This window comes from Equus quagga, chromosome 9 (genome assembly GCF_021613505.1).
Source record: "Equus quagga isolate Etosha38 chromosome 9, UCLA_HA_Equagga_1.0, whole genome shotgun sequence".
NCBI classification, from domain to species: domain Eukaryota; kingdom Metazoa; phylum Chordata; class Mammalia; order Perissodactyla; family Equidae; genus Equus; species Equus quagga.
This window is the reverse complement of record NC_060275.1, coordinates 58,380,698-58,400,214: the sequence shown is the minus strand read 5'-3', so window position 1 is coordinate 58,400,214 and position 19,517 is coordinate 58,380,698. Positions and strand designations below refer to the sequence as shown.

Sequence of the window (19,517 nt, the reverse complement as noted above, 5' to 3'; positions counted from 1 at the left end):
CAAATCATTCCAGCTACCTCATCTACCTGCCACTTCTGCAACCCCTGGTAGAGGGTGTCTTTCTCATACTGGGGGTGCTCTCACCAACATCTCCCTGCAGCCCCCACCCATCACCCTGCTTCCTCAGACGCCTGGTATGCAGCTGCGGCTGGGACTTCAAGGTGGCACCGAGTCTCCTAACTTGTGTGGTTTGTGGACACCAATATCTAAATGCTTAATTGGAAGGGGAAGGAAAGAAAAATGCAGAGGCAAGGGAAGATGGAAAAGGACCTCACTGATTCTTGATAGCAGGGAGATTTAAAAAGAGGAGATGGTAAGGAAAGACGAGAACACGCTCGAGTCAGCCCATATGCGCACAGGTACTTCTGTCACCTGCAACGTTCCAAGTTCCAAATCCAGCTTTGCATTCCTCCCAAGTACTCTCAGTGTTTGTTCTTCCTCTGTCTGTGACTTGTCTTGGGAATAAAATACCACTAAGCAAATGTTTAAGGAAAATAGCAGCGAATTAATCTGAACCACACCCTATTTGACAGAACTCAGAGTATTTTGATGAGCTCAGATTGAGAAATCTTTTTGTTTTGATATGAATTATTTATGTGACTATAATGTCTTTGCTAACCAGAGAAATTAATCATATGCAGTTAAAATACATTTTTTGACGGCAACAGTTACAAGTATGCAGAACAATAATGTGCAGTTTGCAGTAACCTCTGAGGTGCTGGCTTATGCTGCATCAGTTTGGTTAAGGTGAGGGCTGTTTCCAGAATCTTGACCCTGCATGGTTCTGAATTAGAAATGGCCAGAGACACCTGTGCATGATCTGGAACGTGCAGGTGAAGGAGGACCATTCTTTCTGATCTCTTCAGAGCTGGAAGCAGTGAGGGGCTGACAAAGAGGCATGGGCTACGTTCTGCTTGTCTTGCTTCTCCTCCACTCGATGCCCAGCCCTTCTTCCCAAGAGCTGGCTGCCAGGCCCAGCAGACCTGGCCCAGCACCTGATGCTGGGCTGCAGATCCAGAGAAGCAATAGCTGCCCAGAGGACAGAGCTCCCTGAGCACCTGTCCACGAGCACCCCAGCAGCACCCCCTCCACCTGCTGACGCACCTGACTTCTCAGATGGACTGGCTCACCTCCACTTTCCTCTTGGACCTTCACCTCCCCAGCACCGCCCACAACTGTGTACAATCTACTTCCTAGAATAAATTCTTTATCTCATAACAGCGTGGCTCTGCTCCCCCACAGAACCCTGACTGACACACTCCGATTGTAATTCTTTAATTGGCTTGCAAAGCTCTTGTAAATTATTTGTAAATTATTGCAAATTGGGAAGCAAGAAAAATCTACTCTGTCTAAACTATAGTCCACACTCTGGAGGTGAGTGATTTATGCCAGGTTATTGGCAGATACATAGTCTTGGGGTCTCCGTGTGCTTGACCTGAAATGTGAGGATTATGAATCTTACCCCCCCAACATATTTCTGAGGCCGAGTGGTTATCATTTGTCAATGGGACAGTCTGCAAATGTCATGAAATATAAGCATTTGCCATCATTGCAGGGAATGGCTCACAGTAAGCAGCTAAAACGGGAAGAAACTTCTCATCTGCTTCCAAGTATATCTGCTTACTGTATATCATGTTGGACATTACTCTCCAGCCCAGTGTTTTCTCACTGCAGGTCATGACTACTCGTTTACTACAAAATAAATTTAGGGGGCCAGCCTGGTGGCATAATGGTTAGATTTGGAGGCCCAGGGTTCATGGGTTCAGATTCCGGGTGTGGACCTACATACCACTCAATAAGCCATGCTGTCGTGGTATCCCACATACAAAATAGAGAAAGACTGGTATAGATGTTAGCTCAGGGACATCTTCCTCACCAAAAATAAATAAACAAAATAAAATAAATTTAGTGGCCATCAACCAGCATTTTCTTTTACATGAAGCAGTGGAACAAAACGGAATGAAAAATATAGGTGTGCATTGCATGTGGTAAGAGTAGCTATTGCTTTTTGAAATTTTACAAATTTTCACTATACTGGATCATGACATAAAATAGATTTCTTAGTGTGGTCACAGAAAAGAATCTGAAAATCATCCTCTAGCACAACTCTGTTCTATCAAACAGGCAGGGCAGTTGTGCAGGGCACAGACAAAGATAGCACAAACCCTTTCTCCAAATCTCTCAAAGTCAATGCATTTCAAAATGCTTATTCTTCCAGATTTCAGAAAGGTACCTCTACTATATGATGTAACACGGGCAGCAGGCATAGGGCAGTGCCCCCACCAGGTACACATGCCTGGGACAGTTCACACGAACTGCCGTGGTCTTCCCTGAGCTACCAGGTGAGTTCAGGTCAGGAGAGGTTCTGCCATCAAAAAATTAGGCTCAATGTTCAGTTTTCAGACATTATCGATTTTGAGATGAAAGGTGAAGGAAGTGGATATGTATGCAAGCTTATCATAACAAATTAGAAGTACTAAGCGGTAAAATAAATTAAAATTGTCCCAGGAATGAAATATTAATCACATGAGTGGAAAGCATCTCTGAATTTTTAACTGTCAAAAGATGTACCCTATGTTAAGTAAACCCAAGAAATGAAGATACAAATCTGTAGAGCAAAAATTATAACGTGATGGCCTACACTGCAAATAGAATTGCCAAAGAATATCTCTAAATATACCTCCCCAAGCACTTAAAATGTGATTTAATTTTCAAAAGTTTGTTCAGCAAGCATTTTGAGTAACACAGGATTGATTGACTGGCAGGCAGACTGAAGGCAGAACTGACAATTAAGAGCCTCCTGGAGTAAGAGAAAGAAAAATATATGTCCACACAAAGAACTGTATGCAAATGTTTACAGCAGCTTTATTCACCATCATTAAAAACTGTAAAATGACCCAAACATCCACCAAGTGGGCAATAGATAATTGTGGTGGTCTAGACAATTGAATCATAGTAGCAATAAAGGGGTGTTAAAGTACAGATACTTTCTACTCTATGGATGAACCTAAAAAGCATTATGCTAAGTGTACGAAGCCAGGCACAAAAGGTCACATGCTCTGTTCAAATGACAATCTGGAAAAGATAAAACCTCAGAAACGAAAACTGGACCAGCGGCTGCCTGGGCCTGAGAGAGAGGGGAGATTGATTACAAAGGGCCAGAAGGAGACTTTCTGTGACGATGGAAATATTCTATATCTTGATTGTGGTGGTGGTTACATGGCTGTATATGTTTGTCAGACTCAAAGAACTACACCGCTAGAAAGGGGAGAATTTTACTGAACGTAAATTATACCTCAATAAACCCGATGAAACAGAGAGAGAGAGACAGAGCACATCCTCTGGAGGAATCCAGCATGAAGTGACAAAGGCAGTCTAGAGTGATGGAGCAGGGCTAGAGGGGAAGCCAGATCTGAGACAATGTAAATGAAGAAACAACAGCAACCAAACCGACCCATCACCTGATACAAACGTCATGCTGTAAACAAGCTGCATCTGTAAATATGCAACTATTGAAAATAACACAGAAAGTGTACCAAACGGCAGAAACTGTCGTGTGACTCTTAACATTCAGAAAGAAAGATGGTCCCGCACGTCCTTGAGCGTTTCACTGCGGTATTTCCACAGAAGCTGCCTCACTGGCTTCTCTTCCCAGGGTATTTCCCTAAGAGAAAAATTTATGGCAAGGACAAAATCAACATTGCTGGATGCAGAGGAAACAGTTTCTGTCGTGAATCCCTCTGCTTGAAATTCTGGGAAATTATGTTTTAACAGTTTAAGACCTATTACAAAATCACTGACTTATGGGATTATGGCTAAGTTATTGGGAGACTTACTCCTAAACAAAGATTCATTACTTTTATAAATAAACAAATAAAATAAACACTCCTAGAGTGAGCTGTGGCCATTGAGATTTGAATGCCTACAGATTTGAACAGTGCGTGTTTCTCTCCTATTTTCAGGATATGAAACTTCTGTTCTAGCCTGGCCGGATTTCTCAAAGATACTCACGCAGGGCACACTCACTCGCATCCTTATTCCTGTCACTGTCCCTCACAAACTCTCCCCTCTCCCTTTGATCCACCAAGATGAAACCAGCTTCCCACATTAGGTCTCTCCCTTCCAGTCCAGAACCATGGTCTCGATTTGGGTGCCTTGATCACTAACACAAATGCTGTCCATGTTGACACTGAGCTTTTCAGGTGTCTATCTGAGAAAAGGGGGGCAATTCAGGATATCATTTCTTATGCTTCTTTCCCAGCCTCTTCATGTCTACCTCGAAGCTGGGTATAAGTTATTTACTTAATAAATATCTCTTTATTGAATTGTAAAGAAATCATCATTTTTCATAGTTGATAAATCTGGTGAGACTGAAGGTTCCATAATGGCTGTTTATGCTGTCCTGAAGTTCTCAACTTACCATGCAATTTATAACAAGCACTTCAATTAAATATTCTTTGAGTGCCCAGGAAGTGCAAGGCACTGTCACGGCTCTGGGGCTTCCTCCTGGGACATGGGTGTTTTAAAGTCGCATGTCTGTAGATTCCACAATCCCTCCCCTACCTTCCTGAGAGGAAATTCTCTAATAGAGAAAAGAGTTTGGCCTATGCTTCTACCTGGTTTCTCCTCCCCTTGAAGCCTCAGTTGGCTTTTGTATGCCCAGAGAGATTGTCACGTGTCCTCCAGGCACTTGCAAGCCCCAGCTGGGCTACTCCCGCTTGTTTGGTAGAGAAAGCCAATCTCTTGTGAGGTTGCTTGGCTCCCACGCCAGAGCCGCTGACAGAACAGGGTGCCGGGGGGGATGGCGCGGTTGGTCAAATACATGTGCAGGGTCAGGGCCCAAGTGGACTGGTGACTATGGTGTGCCTAACTCAGACAACAAGGGTAGGAAGGTTAGGGAACCACCCCAGTGTTAGCCACTGGAAGGGGTCCACTCCTCTGACCCCTAGGTTTAATCCCTACCCAGTGCCTCTCAGTGGCAGATGGAGTGGGTTTTTGGGTTTTGGTTTGTTTGTTTGTTTTGTGGGGGTTATTAGCTAAAAGTAACTCAGGGCAATGTATGGAAGACTGGTAAAACATATCAGCATTCCTGGGGGGATGGAGTTGGGGACAAACACCAACCACTCAGCTGATGCATCCTAGTAATACTGAATGAGTCAAACAGAACAACATTCAGGAGCAGCCCCATGGCCAAGTGGTTAAGTTCGCGCACTCCGCTTCGGCGGCCCAGGGTTTCGTGGGTTCGGATCCTGGGCGCAGACATGGCACCACTCATGAGGCCATGCTGAGGCAGCGTCCCGCACAGCACAACTAGAAGGACCCACAACTAAAATATACAACTATGTACTGGGGGCATTTGGGGAGAAGAAGAAGAAGAAAAGAAAAAAAGAAGATTGGCAACGGATGTTAGCTCAGGGCCAATCTTTAAAAAAAGAAAGAAAGGATTTCACTTTCAGCCTGGGGAATTTAAAAAAGAAAAAAAAAGGGGGGCTGGCCCCGTGGCCGAGTGGTTAAGTTGGCGTGCTCCACTGCAGGCGCCCCAGTGTTTGGTTGGTTTGGATCCTGGGCGTGGACACAGCACTACTCAGCAAACCACACTGAGGCAGCGTCCCACATGCCACAACTAGAAGGACTCACAACGAAGAATATACAACTATGTACTGGGGGGCTTTGGGGAGAAAAAGGAAAAAAAAATGAAATAAAATCTTTAAAAAAAAAAAAGAACAACATTCATTTCTTCCCACCATTTTCCTTCACAAAGTTAAATACTTGTTTTCTGGAAAGTGCTGATGACCATCTGACAGCTAGGGGCAAAGCCTAAGCATTCAGCTTCAGATTTCTAAGGACAAGCCCCTCCTTACCCCCTGCACAACGCGGTCTACATCCATTAGTGTTCTAATACAACACACAAGCAAATTCACAGAAATTACATTCCTTCTCCTATGGAATTCGATTATCTGTGTAGATTTCTAAGCAAATATATTTTGCCGGTCAGAGCATAGTGCAGAGAAGATTTCAAACCCAAACATTTCTCATGATGATCAAGTGAAAACAATTTTCTCTGTTTACGGCAAGCAGGTCAATGAATGGCATCCGGTACAAGCCATTTGAAGCGACCTCTGTGGCTTCTCTGACTTCTTTCCTTAATGTTTATACTTCCCTGTGCTATTGACTTGTAAATTGATCGGCATTTTCTGTTTGCTCTGTGAATGACATGCTCTCAGGTTTTTATTGCTCACAAGTTAGGAGATAAGGACAGAACTATGAGATGTTAGTTCACTGCTCTGCCGGGGGTGTTGTCACCACCTGTCTCCACCTGGTCTGAAGAGCAGGTTCCTGTGGTTTGTTCTGCTCACCACCTACTGTGCCCCAAGACTTGTTGGGGGATGGGGTCCAGAATTATTTGCTTCTCTGCTATGGTCTCCAACACAATTTCTGCAGGAAAAAAATCTCTCAGCCTCTCAGGATGAGGTGAGCCACTCCTAATTCACTGCAGCAATGGAAGGATGCCACATAGATTCCCAAGTCCCAAGATTCTCTTGTGGAAAACTAGGAATACTAAATACCATTGCTTTCTCCTCTGGCCATGCCTACTGATAAGTGTTTCCTACGTGAATAATACTCATGAATTTTCTTCATTTCCACCAACTTTAAAGACATGTTCAATGTACATGGATGACTTCTACAATTGTTCTCTTAGGGTCAAAGGAAAATACCATCTGTTACCAACAAATTGTAATTATTTTATATGCTCCTTCTGAAACAAGGGCCACAACTCTTGTATGTATTTCTAAAGTCCTCTTCCTCTTCCTTACTCAGTCTTCATAAAATATTCCATCTTTAAAGCTTTCTCTGCTATAGAATGATATTTAGGTAGCTTGATGCAAACTCTGCAAGCCCTTCTTAGTCATGTAGATGAAATCCTTCTAGATAAAGTTCTAGCTTACAAATCATCTATGAAATTTAGTGCAACCAACGTTATTTTGTATCTGCTCTGCCTAAGGCACTGTGCTAAGTGCTCAGTCATGACTATAATCCTCTGTTTTGGCATGGATGCTATCCGAAAGGTATAAGCTTTACCTAAGACAAACTATGTATAATATGGAAAATCAGGACAGAGAGGTGTCAGAAAGGGGTGAAGTGATATAAGGGGATGCCTATAAGATGGCAAGATTATGACAATAAGGCAGGAAGCAAAGAAGAGTGTTTTAGACAGAAATAGAGGATTGGGAAGAATTCCGACTTCAATCATCAGGAAACTTAAGATGTGTGTGGAAGGAACTAACGAGAGACAATTTGACTGGAAATGTGTGTGGGGGGGGTTAATTCGGGAGAGTTTTGAAAATTAGGTTGGGGACTTAGAAATTAATTCAGTAGGCAAGTGAATAATTTCATTATATCTCTGTTTTAGTAAAAACAACTTAGTTTTCCAGTCTAGCAGGAAGGGATTGTGGAAAAATTGGAATAGGGCAGTAAAATAAGGTGGAAGGTTCATATTCCCAGGGAAGAGTAAGGTGGGTCTAAACCTAAATGAAGATGGTAAGAAGTGTGCAGCAAGGAGCAAGTGGACATCAGAGCCTTGCAGAGGTAGTAAAGAGTTTCTCCCCTAGGTGGAAATCAGCGTGGTAGGGGAGTGAGCCAAGAGGAGGGCCAGAGGAAGGAGCACATGGGCATAGGAAGCTTGGGAGTCATGCCTGATTGAAGTTTCCCTGAATCCCCTTAACAACCGGGGGTGCAATAAACTGCGGCAAAAAAAGGAGGGAGGAGAGAACACAGCCAGTGATATTTACACAGAAGCACCACTCAGGCATCAGGATGGTACCCGACGACTAAGAAGACCTTCTCCACCTCCACAGAGGGTAAGCAAAGGGAAGGAGCACGGGCTTTGCAAACAGAAAGACCTAACCGTCACTCGCTTGTGTGTAAAGAAGTTACTTAGCCTCTTTGAATCTTCATTACATGTTACCTACAAAAATGGTGGAATACTGTAAATGTGTGCTACTTCAAATATTTTGCGTAAATTTAAAGAGGTTTGTGTGGCCGTGTGCATGCATAGAGATAGGTCAGGAAAAAGAAGAGCCAGAGGAATTGCTTCCACTGTATTCATCTAGGATGATGCATTTCCAAGGATCCCAATGGGAAACTCAAACAGTTCCTGAGATACGCCTAATATAAACTGTCACTTTATCCAAGCAATAATTTCTTGCTCCCTAGCCAAGGTGTTTACGTGGCTGAGCAATGGACAAGACATTTTACTGAAGTTCGAGCTATGAGAGACCTAATTTCAGACTTAAAGGTAAGATGCAGAACAAATAAGAAATCTGAAACCTATGCTTGTATCTGACTATTAGCACAATTCTCCAAAACATTCCATTTTATAGACTCAACATCCAAATTTTACCTCCACATCAAACAGCATGAATTTCCTGTCTATCATTCATCACACTGTCTACACCAAGACTTGAAATCTTTAAGTGACATATTATACAGTTCATTTGTTCATGTCACTAATGAAATCTAAACGTTCCTGCTGGTACCCTGACTGTGTATGGAACACAGTGCCAAGGTAGCCCCCAGGGATTCAGTTTTCAGTTCAAGCATGCATGTTCTCTGTAGGACCGGGACTTTATCGCTCATTAACCCGATCACTGTTTATATTAGTCATAATGACTCGATTTAGCAAAGATGGCGATTACAAATCAGAAAATCTTTTCTTCCAGCCATGTCTTCAAAGAAAGTGAAGTATTAATGAAGGATTACGTCTTTTATTTTTCTAGAGGAAAAATGGACCTGTTCACCAAATACTTCTTGAATGATGTCACTATGCTTGAATGAAAAAAGGTGAAGCTATGTACTTTTCAAGTTGGAAGTGAAAGCCTTAGGTAAAGCTCTCAACACCCTAAGAAGTGTAAATCACCTCCTTAGAAAAGTTTAATGAGACTGATTAAATGACACCACATAGATCTAAGAGCCTCAGATGTAAGATCTTCTAGCTTTTCTTCTGCTTGGTGGGAGTTACAGGCTCTTGTTATGGACTGAATGTGTCCCCTCAAAATTCACATGTTGAAATCTTAACCCCTATTGTAACGGCTTTGGGGGTGGGGCCTTTGGGAGGAGATTAGGTCAGGAGGGTGGAGCCCCCATAAATGGGATAAGTGCCCTTATAAGAAAGACCCCAGAGAGCTCTCCTGCTTTCTTTCTGCTATGTGAGGACACAGTGAAAATATGGCCATCCATGAACCAGGAAGCAATTCCTCACCAGACACTGAATCTGCCAGCACGCTGAACTTGGACTTCCCAGCCTCCAGAACTGTGAGAAATAAATGTTTGCTGTTTAAGCCACACAGTCTGTGGTATTCTGTTATAGTAGCCTGAACGATTAAGTCAGCACTTAGTAAGTGCTTATAGCAACAAGGAATGAGACTTCTGTCTACTCTCTTATGATGAAACATGCCACTCTCAGGACAGCGGGTTTAAATTAAATCTGAAGAATTCTGGTCATCTGACAGGTGTGCTTCGGCAGCCAGTACTTTGTTCTCAGTTGTAACACAGTAGTTTTCTCTAATGGTGCCTAAGGGGACAGCTAGTCACCATGTCCTTGCAAATCTGTGATGCACACATTTCGATCCCAAACCCTGACATGCTGCCAGGCTAGGCTAGGATATGAGGATCCCTCCTGCCTGACCACAGCATTCATTTTTGCCTAAAATCCTTTTAATTGAGTATTCCAGTCAGCCACTAGCAATGAATCTGAGCTCCCTGGATAAATGCTTGTGGAAAACAATATTACTGCTTAGTACTGTGCTTGATCTTTATATAATGAGAAATTTTGAAAGGAAAGAGGACAGGGAGAGGAAGAAAAGATTTATTAAAAAAAAGGCTACAAGTGCCAAAGAATATTTGATATATGTACCCTATCCTTGTCTGAGAGAATAAATTCTGTGACTTTAATAAAAGCTCAGCAAATGCCAAAGAACGATGGTGGGATGCAGGAAGAATCACCCCATCTGACTCTCTGCTGTGTGTCCAAGCTGGCCTCATTGTGCCAACGTAGGAGTGACGGTGCTGGTTCTATTTTATAAGGAGTAAAGCACTAGAATTGTTTCTACCATGAAGGACACTCTCCAACCCTCGGGCTTCTGTCTGGTCTTTCTAGTGGTGTTATAAGCAAGGACTCTGTACTGTGAATGAGCTGCAGAAAGGTGTGGAGCAGGGAATGTAAATCTCTACTTTTGTTAATACATGCATGCTTACACACACACATATAGGCATGTGTGCACACACACAAACACACACACAGCAGGGGGCATTAAGAGTAAAGGAAAACAGAGTTATTTCTGACAACTGTCACTCTGATCAAGGCAAAACAGCAGGTTGAATGGTGGTGTTCAGAGTTGAAATCCGTTGTCTACAACTTGTAACCCTCGTGATCACTGGGTGAAGGGGCTTTGAGCCTTGGTTTCTATATCCAGAAACTGGTATGGCGTTACAGCCGCTTCAGAGGGCTGGGAAGCTTCATAGAGATGAGGCATGCACAATCTTGTCTACAGTTCTCAGTTCAATATTATTATTGTCATTATTGATATAATTATTCTTATTAAATGTTGGCAAAACAAATTCATTAGTAATAAAATTCCATCTCATTGAATTTACTAAACACAAATTCAGATCTGGATTTTAACCAATCTTGATTTTAAAAACTCCCATTTCCAGCTCTCCTGCTTAATTTCTCTGTGCCTCGGCGTAACCACATGCAAAAGAAGGGAGAGGTTCTCTCTGGGGTCTCTGGAGCTCTCAAATCACATGACTCGGTGGCCCAAGTTTAACTCCTCTTTCCCATCTGCTCCCAGGTAATTGAAGGAGGGAGACAAACATTTGTAGACGTCATAATTTGAGAAAGAAACACAAGGGTGTCTTCATCTGAAACAGGGCATTTGAACTGAGGTTCATGGACTGTGCTGTGTTTCTGAAGTCTTTGAATCCTCTGAAACTGCAGGTAAAATGCTTTGTTTATGTGCATATGTGTATTTTTCTGGAAAGTGAGTTTATTACTTTCATCAAATTCTCTAGGGATCTGCCACATGACACCCATGCCCCCGAAAAAGGTTATGAACCAAAGATTTCTAAAGGTTCATAATTTTGATTAAAATAATATTATAAGTACTAATAATGTCTTTGAACTTTCATAAAATAAATCCATGACAAAACTAAAATTGGAATCCAAGCTCTTTGGTTTACTACTAGTTAAGATAGTTTAGTACTGGTGTCTTAGTCCAGGTCCTCCAAAGTGTGGACCCTGAGCAGAGGCCTTGGGTGCAGGTAGTTTATTTGGGAAGCCTTCCCGGAAAGTACAAGCAGAGAATGTGACAGCAAGGGATGGAGCAGAGAGAGAGGCTCACTAAGGTGCATTGTTAGTGGGTCAATGCTATAAGAGCTTCCTAGGAAGCCTTTGCAGAATCCCGTAGAGAACATGCCGTGGATTGCCCAAGGGATTGAACAGGGAGGCTGGAGCAGCTCTCCACTTACTTCTGTTGCTCACTGATGCATCTGGGGCTTTCATCTCAGGCCCTTCCAGGATGCCTTGCAAGTGGGAGAAGCAAGTTTCCAAAGCACTGGAGGAAGCCCTTAGGCAGAGAGGGAAAGAGCTGCAGGCAGTAGATGAGGAGATAGCAGCTACAGGGTGGAATCAACCAGCTGGCTGTGGCCCACTCCGGAATCCTCCCACACACCCACATCCGACTATTCACCAAGGTGTAACTTCAAATTTTACTTCGTAAAGCACATTTGGAATACATCCTCTCTACCATACCCATCAATTGTCACTGCCTCGATTCAGACATTTGTAGTCATTCTCCTGAACTACTGCAATAGCTTTCCAGCTGGTCTCCTTGCCTGTCTACGCCATTCTCTGGTCTATATTGCTGCCCTTGTGGCATTTCTAGAAGCACATCTAACAATATCTTTGGTTTTGGTTTTATACCTTCAGTGGTTCCTCAGTACTATCAGATAAGATCCAAACTTCTTGGCATTGTCTGTAAGGTACTTGCTGACGTTTTCCTTACCTTGTTCTCTGTTTCATTTCTGTGCTAATTTGAACCCTCATGTTCCATGTCTGACATCAGACGGATGAACTCCAATGTAACCATCTTTCAAAACCCTGCCCAGGCAGCCCATGAAGTCAAGCTTTCACAAACAAACCCCCTCTCCTCCAGCCAGGCAGCCAGGCCTTATCTCAATCTGCCCAACACACACACACACTCACCCAGCCTTTCTTTCTTCCACTTCTGTACTACATAGATCACTATAATGGTACCTGGTACATAGTAGCTATTGAAGAAACATTTTCAAATGACTGCACTAAATGGCAGCATGTAGCTTACTCTATTTTGTGTTTACATATTGGTATCTTCTATAAGACCATCCCCCTACCCCCAGCCCCCAGCATAGTTATAATAACTTTTGCTCAACAAATGTTGTCAACATGAAGCATCACACACACTGGTATGGTGGACTGTGAACGAATGGAAGGTAGAGTCACATAAAACTAAGTTTACATCTTGTCTTTGGCATTCACTAGCTGTGTGATCTTGAGTAAAATACTTGGCCACTCTGATTTTACTTTGCTCATTTGTAAAATGAGCATGGTATACTGTAGTTGATTATATTACTTCTGCTAACTAGACAGTCTCCTTCCCTGTGACAATAGTATACATCCCTGCCCCTTCCCACGGGACTTACAGTGCACTCATATCGGAAGACTGTGCTTCTCTGACCATGGACTTGGGATCAGCCATGTGACCTGCTTAGGCAACTGGAAGTAAGCAGATAGAGGTTCTGTCCCACTCGAGCAAATGCTTTAAGAGCCATTGCTTGTCTTGGCCACAGCAATTTTTCCCCACCCACAAGGAAGGCATATACCAAATGAAGGCTCTGTTTCAGCCTGGATCCCAAAATGAAGAAGGCATTTGGAGAAGAGCCGTGGTCGATCCAAAGCCTCTGCAGCTCTCATTTAACATGAGGAGGAAACAGAACTCTGGTCTTGTAAGTCGCTGAGATATGAGGCTGTCAGTTAGCCCAGCATAAGTCAGCAGAATCCAACTCTAGAATGTTGTGAAAATTCAATAAATCAGATGAGCAAAGTGCTCAACAGAGAGGCCAGCACATGATAGGTTTTTAGCAAATCTAAGTTCCTTTCACCCATCATATTCATGTGAAAACCCAAATCTAGCCCAAGAGTGGGCACAAAGTGGAGGTTTTTAAATGTTCAAATAAAAAAATAAGTTGGGCTTAATTTTAAACACCAAAATACAGAAACATTCTTTTCCTCTAGCCATTTCCTGAATATAAATTACTTTGACAAAAATTTTCTATCATTGTTTCAAAATAGCTTCCTAAAGTTTCCAGGAATATTTATATACAGTCGGAAAGAATTAAAGAATGTAGAAGCTCATTTTTCAGGAAGCCAGCAAAAGAACAGGTTAAATCATTTAATTAAGAAACATGTATTGTGTGGCTCTATGTGCAAAAGTCCTGCTGGCTTACAGCTACAACTACAAGGTTGACAACACAGCACCAAGCCCCATCTGAGACCTCCTTTGTTTAACTCCACAGACCACAGCCCTGGAGGGACGGTGTGATTTGAATGTAATGTTTCTTCCTTTCTGCATGCTTCTCAAAGAGGCAATATAAAGAAATGCTCGTCTGATCCAAATGAATGGGTATTCAAATTATCCATTTTATCCTATAGACTTATGACCTTAACTTAAAAACTTCAGAAAAATATAGCAGTAACTACAGAAATTAAAGTCTTTGTTTCTATCACAATTGATTTCACTTAACGATCTCATTTCTTGAAGGTAAGTTTTCTTATAGAGAAGCCCATCATAAAACCATTGTTGAAATCTACCTTTTCATTATTTCTCAACATTTTACACAACAATACCTAAAGAAACAGCACTGATTTCAAGTACACAGCTAGTGAGTTATACATAAAGCTAGAGGATAAAAAAGAATTTAAAATTGGCCTTAAATGTCCCATGGAATCTGTTCATTCTCCAAAGGAAAAGGCCAACAAAGACTAGAATTTATCAAGCACAGATTTCATGAAAGTGGGGCCTGGTCCCCCAGAGAGATGACACAATAATATTTATTTTAAAGGCCAATTATTTATCAAACATTTATTAAAGGCCTATTATTTGCCAATAGCTGGGCCGGCAGTACAGGTTGTAAGATGGGAGACATATGTCCTGCCCTTGGAAGCACAGGTCTAGTGTAGACACTGCCAGGTACGTACAAGAATATGACCACATCAAGTGACTTTATTCTACGAGAAGATAGGAGGTGATGGGAAGGCAGAAGAGGGACCCAGAGGGGTGGTGGTTCTGGAAGGAGGTGGGGGTTGGAACAACAGACCTGAAGGGAACCATAAGCAGGAATGGGGCAGCCATGAAACACGGCAAGAAGACACTTGCTCAGCCTCACTCACATCTTCCTTTATCCAGTCATTTCACTTTGCTCCCTGAGCGGGTTAGGTGCAAGGTGCCTCAGTTAACAAGACAGACACGGCCCCTGCCCTGGCAGAGCTCTCCATCTCAATACAGGGATCCTGTCATGGGAGCAGCCAGTGCCCAACTCAGAACATCAGAGTCAGCAGCTTGAGTCTTGAGATCTGGAAATATTCCATTGTTGAAATGAAGGTCAGAGAATTAAGCAATTGTTCACACCAGCACACAGAAGAAAGCCACGTCTTCCTCCCTATTCTTGGGTGAGCCAGCAGATCCCTCCCCTCCTACAAGCTGCCACAATGTAGTGACAAAAAGATGTTGGGGGTCTGGGCTCTTGACTTTCTCAGGAGCCCACACTTTAACAAGCACTCTCCAACCAGACCCCCGCACGCTTCCCCATCAACGACTCAATCAAGCGTTCACCAAAAACCTGATCAGCTAGCATGCCCTGGGCACCAGAATATCAAGGCAGCCTCATCCTTCATATCCCAAAGGAGAAACACAGGGGGAAAGTTTTTTAATACAGTATGTCCAGAGCCATAATGGAAGAATGTAAAAAGTGTTACAAGAAGAGGTGGGAGTCCTGGGAGTAATCCATCCAGAAAGGTTTCACAAAAGCCATTATGTCTAAAACTTGAAGGATGGGGGAAGCTCTCCATGGAACAGATGCAGGGGAATGGGCCTGACAACAGCCAGGCAGTGGGGGCTGCAGAGCCTCCCAGAGACAAAGTCGTGCCGGCTGAATTATGTCTACACAGGGAAAAAGCCTAGGAATATGTGTGTTTCATCATAGCAGACTGTTTTCTGGGTGACTTATATTTTAAAATATCCTTTGAAAGGGCAAGATATTTCATTCCACGATCCAAGTAGAGCATGAAATAAAATCAAGTACAATTTTGTTAATAATAATGTAATCTGAGGTACTGCGCTGATTATATAGATTTGTTAAGAATAACTTCTTTGCTTTTTGAGTAAAAAGGGATGAGAGATCAGTAAAAGATTGTAATTTTTAAATAGGCAGCAGTAAGATTTCCCAGAAAGCAGGAACTTTTATTTCTGTTGGCAGGTTACTATGCATGAGCCTATTTACTTGCTGAAATATTTTTTCTCGGATGAAAAATGTAGCTTTGGAAAGCGAAAGCCACGTTCAGAGCTAGCTCAGAGGTGATTGTGGTAGACATTACTAGAGCTTTCTGATATTCCCACTTTTTGTCCCCTTCCTGCATACACTGCAGAGTGACACCTCTCCTTCCCCCAAATTAACAAGACGACTCCCTCCGGGCCCTGCATCCTGAGCTGCAGTGACAAATGCTCCTTCTAAGTGGAAACACTTAAGATCCAGTGTGCATTCCTCCAAGGTCTCCTTCCACGTTTAAGCAAACTCAGACACACCATGTTGAGACAGAAGTGTCACAGGTTGAAGCCAGACAGTAACACAACGTGTAGAGGCAAGGTGCCCTGTAGATTTTGCCTCCTCATCAGATTTTGCACCAGTGAGAAAGAAACCTTTGTTGTAGTAAGCGCATGAGAATTTGGGCCATTCCCTAGCTGATCCACTTGTTTAGAACATGCAGAGGATCAATGAATTTATGCAGCCACGCCCACCTGCGTCATCTCAACCTGGATTAATGAATGACTGTGACTTCAAAATAGTTACAGTCATAAGCATAAAAATCTGCACAGAAAGTTGAGCTTTCTGATTGAAATGAAAACATGTGAGGCATAATATTTTTTCTCTATAATCAAAACAAAAGCAAAACAAAACAACACAACACAACTGAGTCTTCTTGTGTTCTGTAGATAGCAATACTGTAGAACCAGGAGTGGGAAGAGAGCCTTGGAGGTGGCAGGCGAGATATATGAACCTAGATCCTTCCTGTGTGACAACACACTCCTAGAGTGAAGTCCTAAAACAAACTCCTAACATCCCCCACAGAGGGCAATGGGATTGTTTGTGAGGTGACTATACCATATCATCAGGAGTTCAGTCATATAAACTGGGACAATGTGCATTTATTCTGAGACAATGCATACGATCACAGTTTCCAGAGAGGAAATGGCTGAACATCATCTCATGGCAAGTGTTCCTGCAGGGGGGGTCGGCAGAGGAAACCCCTAGGCCTTTCAGTTACAAAATGTACAACAGAGGACATCTCTGCTTTCTTATTCTTGGAGAAAGCTTTGCAGCTTTAGTTGACACAGTCGCTTCTTTTCCTTTAGATGTGACCACTTAAAAATTATCTGGTAGCAAACAGACTGACAGGCAAACTTCAAAGGACAGAGTGTTGAAAGGATCAATATCTCTTACAATTGCTCTAAAGAACCAGACAGCTTCATTTAAGAGATAATCGGAATTTCCTTTAGGAGAAAGAAGAAGGTAAACTTGAGAAGAATAAAAAGCAAAGCCATATTTAACAGCTCTGCTTGACACAGTCTTTGCAACTGTAAATGCACCATAAACTCAAAGATCAATAACTTCTATATTTAAGACACTTGATGCAATGCAGAGAATATTCTCCGCCCTTAAATGAGAACACATGGGATGGTATGGGAAAACACAGGATGACATTATTTTAAGACGACCTCTAAAATTCAGGTTGACCACCAAACTGAGAGCACTGTGCAAAAATAAAGCGTATCACTGGATATATCCCTTAAGAATATTTTTATGTGTACATCTACTTGGAAGCATAACAAGGCATTGTAATATGGAGTTTATAATGTCCAGCTTTATTCAAAATATTCATAAAATGAGAACAGTCAAAAAGACTTGTGACCTGAGACTATGTCCCCAGAGCCACAAGGATAGGAAAAATAAAACAATACAAAATAAAAGAGGCCTAAAATTAAAGACTTCAGTGTGTTTTGGTGTAAAAATCTTAGTCTTTGGAGCCAGGCAAACCCGGAACTGAACACAGGTCAATTAGAGTGGGCAGACTACTTGATCTGAATTTCTGTACCTGCGAGACGGCGACCAGTCTACAGTGGGAGTCAACAAATTATAGCCAGTACTCAAGGCCTGCTAGGTGCCTATTTTTGTAAATAAAGTTTTACTGGAACGCAGACATACTCATTGTCTATGGCTGCTTTCTGTTACAGTGGCAAAACTGAGAAGCTGCAACAGAAACTGCATGGCCTGTAAAACCTGAAATATTTACTATCTATCCTTTACAGGAAAAGTGTGCCAATCCTTCGTCTATAGAGTTGTCATATGGACTAGAAATTATTTAACACAGTGCTCAGCACATGGTCAGTGTTTGTATGAAATCATTATTCAAGTCAGCGAAGGTTAAGGTCATGTAAGCTAGGAAGAAAATGTTTTAGTCACCAAATCCTGTTGACAGATGAATTCTTAACCATCTTAGAAGAAACTCTTCCCCAAGGTGCTTCACGTAGGGGACAGCAAAGACCCTACCTGCTCTTTACGGAAAAATGACCCAGGATAAATGCCCATTAAAAGGACACCGAGAGACCATTTCTCAGCTATCAGACTGGCAAAGCTTCAGGTGACAGCATATTCTGTTGGCGTGGCTCTGGGGAAATGGTTACTCTCATGCATTGTTAGTGGGAGTGCAAGTTGCTGAAATTCTAGGGAGAGAAACTTAGCAATATTTAGCAAAGTTCTGTATGAATTGTACTTGTGAATCTTTGCCTTTACTTGGGTGTCTATCCCCAAGACAGCCAGCAAAACTACACAGGGGCACAAGGTTATTCATTACAGTATTTTTCTGTAAGAGCAAAAAACTGGAAGGAGCCTCAGTGTCCACCAGTAGGGTACTGGGGGAGAAAGTGTTAGAGCGAGCAGCCTGCGATCCATCCCCAGTTACCAAGGAGACACTGGGGTGGGGCAAGAAGGTAGGTGACCTGGTTTACGCTCCTTGGAAACACGTGGACTAGATGACAGGGCAAATAGATTAATGAGCGTTTTTGCTCTGGAGAGAGTCCTGATCAATGGAGTGCTTCAAGCAGGAAATCCCTGGTTTAAGATGTTATGGTAAACAAATCTTCAACCCACAGATTTATGAGGCATGACTGCCTGGACAGTGTCACAGGAGCTATTCAACTTTCTTAGGCATTAACTGGAGATGCTGCAAAATTAAATGCTCCTTGCGATGTGAGGAAGCTGCCAACCTCATTAGAAACCTCATCGATCACTGGACCAGAGAGCATGGATCTGGGGTGAAAAAGAAGGACCTGGGGAGCCACATGGGATAGCCTGGATTTCTCCCTGTGTTACCAGTGTCCCTCAGTCTCTTGGATCCTTGAAATTATTAGAGAGTTCCATACTGGACAAGACCCTGGATCTGACTCATCTCATTCTTTGTGTTAGCTTAGCCGGTGAGAGAAGTGACAAACATTTGTATACACTGATGGAAATCATCTCCAGGATACACTCTCAGTGAAAAATCTAAGTGCAGAATACTGTATATAATATGCAACTCTTCATGCAACAACAGGGCAAGGCTGTAGATATACATAAGTAGTGGATTGCATACGCAGAAATATACATCAGAAGGTTAAACCAAAAGCTGATAAACATGGTAACTGTGGAAGAAAGAAGGAATCGAGCACAAGGGAAAGGGACGAAGGTGACATTTCTCTGAAAAAACTTCGTCATGTAATTTGTGCTTAGAGACATATAAATGTTATATATTCAAAAATGAAATGAAATCAAAAGGAAAAAAAATCTGTTGAAATGAAAAGGATTCTGAAACAAATGAGCCAAATTGTATGTAAAATTTAGGATATGGCCACATAAAGAAAAAAAATTTCAAGCAACTTTAGTTTTCAGTCTTTTGATTGTACGTCCTTAATGGAATATAAAATTTTTAATTTCATGAAAATTTTTAAAACTTCTTTCAGTAGTCTTATTATTAGTGGTAACATTGGTATTATTGTTATTTTTAAAATATTATAAATATATTAAAGTGAAACAAGTTCTGTTAAGCACCAAAATTTTCACTAAAAAAGAAAAGAGATACAAATGTAATATCAGAGAAGTTAAAAATTCTA

General features: G+C 42.1%; 1 protein-coding gene across 4 annotated transcripts in view; it reads right to left on the bottom strand.

Annotated features, from left to right (window-relative positions):
• Window positions 1-19,517, bottom strand: part of PIEZO2 (piezo type mechanosensitive ion channel component 2) — a 418,746-nt gene that overhangs the window by 186,273 nt on the left and 212,956 nt on the right. The window lies entirely within an intron of this gene.